This window comes from Monopterus albus, unplaced genomic scaffold, assembly GCF_001952655.1.
Source record: "Monopterus albus unplaced genomic scaffold, M_albus_1.0 scaffold1.1, whole genome shotgun sequence".
Classification (NCBI taxonomy): Eukaryota; Metazoa; Chordata; class Actinopteri; order Synbranchiformes; family Synbranchidae; genus Monopterus; species Monopterus albus.
In genome coordinates this window covers 4,816,374-4,819,547 of record NW_018127881.1, presented here as the reverse complement: position 1 = coordinate 4,819,547, position 3,174 = coordinate 4,816,374, and the positions used below count along the sequence as shown (strand labels likewise).

General features: G+C 39.5%; 1 protein-coding gene across 1 annotated transcript in view; it reads right to left on the bottom strand.

The window, feature by feature from the left end:
* Positions 1-3,174, bottom strand: part of anks1ab (ankyrin repeat and sterile alpha motif domain containing 1Ab) — a 25,671-nt gene that overhangs the window by 21,402 nt on the left and 1,095 nt on the right.

Below are 3,174 nucleotides of genomic sequence, written 5' to 3'. Positions count from 1 at the left end.
TTAGAACTGCTCTACTGGTCTGCCCCACAGAGGAATTGTTTAGAAAATAGACATGGCTAAGAAAAACTGCTTCATTTGTGTGTTACAATAAGTATGTTCTGTTCCACATTACAGCATTAGAGAGAAGGGGCTGCAGAACCTGATGCAATATTAATGCAGAAGCGATGCAATGTAAATGCATGCGAGATGTTATGTATAATTTGCCTCATTGCCACATTACTTTGGACATCCGAGAAACAAAGCAGAACACTAACAAAAATAATAATGTAGAATTTTTGACTGTAAAGGAAATGTGTGGGCTTGAAGGCCAAGAGAATGGAAGCCATGCGCGTCCCAATTCTGGTAGCATGAACTGAGTACAAAATGATAATCGTGTAAAAATTATGAGAATGGGTGCACAGCTGTTTATAATTGATGATCCCTCCAAAGCTGCATCTCAGAGCAATCATCACATGCATAGAGCCTTGCAGACTCATGTGACTGCTTGATCTCTTGCTTTGCTGGGCGGATCCAAGGAAACTTTCCAAGCAGTACTGTATCTTCAGCTGTGACCGAGGCAGTTTTTAGATACAGTATGACTTGCATGCTGAGACTCCTGCCTTTGCAGAATGAGAAGGTGGTGGGTTTCTGTCTTTGCCCGGGCTCACACATGATATGGAGAGCGTGAGAAATCTGCTTTGAGGTTGACTGTGATCTCGTTTTCATTTGCACCAAGTCACTGACATGGCTAAGAGTTATTACCCTTTTCTATGGGTTTTATGTTACTCTTCAATATGGCATGATTAAATGTTTTCAAACATGAAATGCAATAGAGAAATGAGCCACAGTGTACTGCCCTTTACTTATAAGTCTACTCTTATTTACAATGAATCCCACAAACAAATTCTGATGTTCAACTTCGGTTAGATTGATGACATCTGAAGCAAGTCTGGCACAATCCAAAAGGGCACAATATTAAACATTCACAATGTCGGCCTGACTAATATGACCTTTTCTCTTGTTTGCAACCTCAACATCCCTGTAAATATCCATGGGTAATTTGACTTGTGAAGCTAATGAATTATCTCCTTGATGCATCAAGCCCAGCATCCACATTAGTTGTGCATGAAAATGAACATCACAATGCCCAATGACCCATAGTCCTCATCACATTATTGCCCAGAAATCTTGATCAACATGGAATCTTCCAACCCAATTATCAAGACAAAAAGTTGACCAGTATTGGGCACTATACCAACATACTACATGAGATTATATAAATCTGTCAACCAGCAAAGAATAACGATGCATACCCATTATTTGGCCCCAAAAGAGAGGGTTGTCAGGCTATGCAGTCATAAATCTTCAGTGCCCCACAATAAGCAACATCAGCCCTAACCTACTCTTAAAGCCAAGCATCCCTGAACCCTATCTTCACCCAAGCAAACAGCAGATATGTGGCTTGACACACAGCATCTGCATTTCATTGGCTCAGGTTGAGCAGTGGCTGGCCCAGTTGGCTTGTAATAGCAACAGTCTCTGAGAGCCGGGTCCGATCAGTTGTCCAACCACTGACACCGTTCTACCAAGACTGTCTAACAAAAGAAGACTAATAACAAGTTCTATGTGGGTATAGGAGTGAAGGAAAATCTACAAGGTCACCAGGTGGGCACCTTCTCACTGACTGGTGTTTTATTGAGTCAGGCCCATGACACTGAGAAGGCTCAACAGTGAGTTCTGGCGTTCCAGAACCACCCACCTCTTTACCCGCACCCAAACATCCAACACAACCCTTCATCTACTCAGGTTAATTCAGGCTCACTGTTACCAAACAGTCACTAGCACTAGCAAACATTCCAAGTGCTGTTCTAGCTAGCAGTTTCTCAGGTCACAGTTTCTTTTCAGTTAAGCAAAGATGGTGACAGGAAATAATGTTGTTTCTCTCGCTTTTTATTTGTGAAAATTGAGCACGAATATATTATTGAAACCCATTATTTTATTGAATGTATTACAAATTACGTGAAATTATTATTGAAATTGTTCATGAAGTCAAGCCACTTTCACACAAAGCCAGAGTGACATCATTTCTTGTTGCCATCTTTTTTTTTTATATGGGAAAAATAGACATAGCCGAGATAATAATTAAAATGATAATTTTCCTAGACAGGGCCAGCTTATTTTTGTTTACACATCGTTAAAAAGGTCTGTGAGGATTTGGGAGAATTTGGGTAAGTGTTATGAAATAACAGCACAGGGTTAAAATGTTCGGCAAGTCTCAATTTCCCACATTAACAGATTATCACTGTGACTCAAGGGTATGTAATACATGAGTCACAAGATGTGGTGATCTGTATTACAGCCTGAATATCAATATTTTAGAGTTCAAAAAAGATGATAATGATAAGTATCCTTTAAATGTGGAGGTGTCCATGTGGTCTAGTCATTGCATTTATTTACTGCAAACACATCATCATCTGTTCATTTCTAGCCAAGGATCTTTGTTCTGTGTGATTCAGCTCTACCTCCCCTCGCTTCCTGTCACCTCTCCAACATCCCCTTATAAATAAAGGAATATACTTAACACAGTCATTTTACAAAGTAAACTCATTCTCAGGTAAACAAACTATATAACAGATACACTAACAGAAAACACTTTGTCAGATTGTGGAGCTGTTGTTAAACAAATTTGTCAATATATAATCTGATGGAGGACTTAAAAAATGCAAAACATTCATGCAAAATGTGTCGGGGATTTTCAGAAGAGTGAATCTGTCATGTTCCTTTCTCCCTGACCCTTTTATATTACAGTAAACACATCATGTGGTTTTGATAATTTACTTATTAATAAATAAATCTGCAACCAAAGTAAGTGTCTGCATGCCAACATGTGTAATTAAAAACCCAGTACATCAAACACCAGAGCATGCTGCTGCAATGTGATCAAATGTTGTGCCGTTAGGGCACCACTCTCTCGTAAGTACCACAAGCAGAGCACAGAGTGTAACAGGCAGAGGATTTAGCGAAATTTGTCAAGCTACCATGCAACGTGTATTTAGAATAAACTACAGTGCATTTGGATTGAGGATTGCTTGTCCAGGTTATGTGAGTGTATCTACACAGAGGTCAAGACAAGAGGCAGTAAACCAGATGATTCAATAAACATACAGTAAATGAGAGAGCATGTTTGGGAATGCT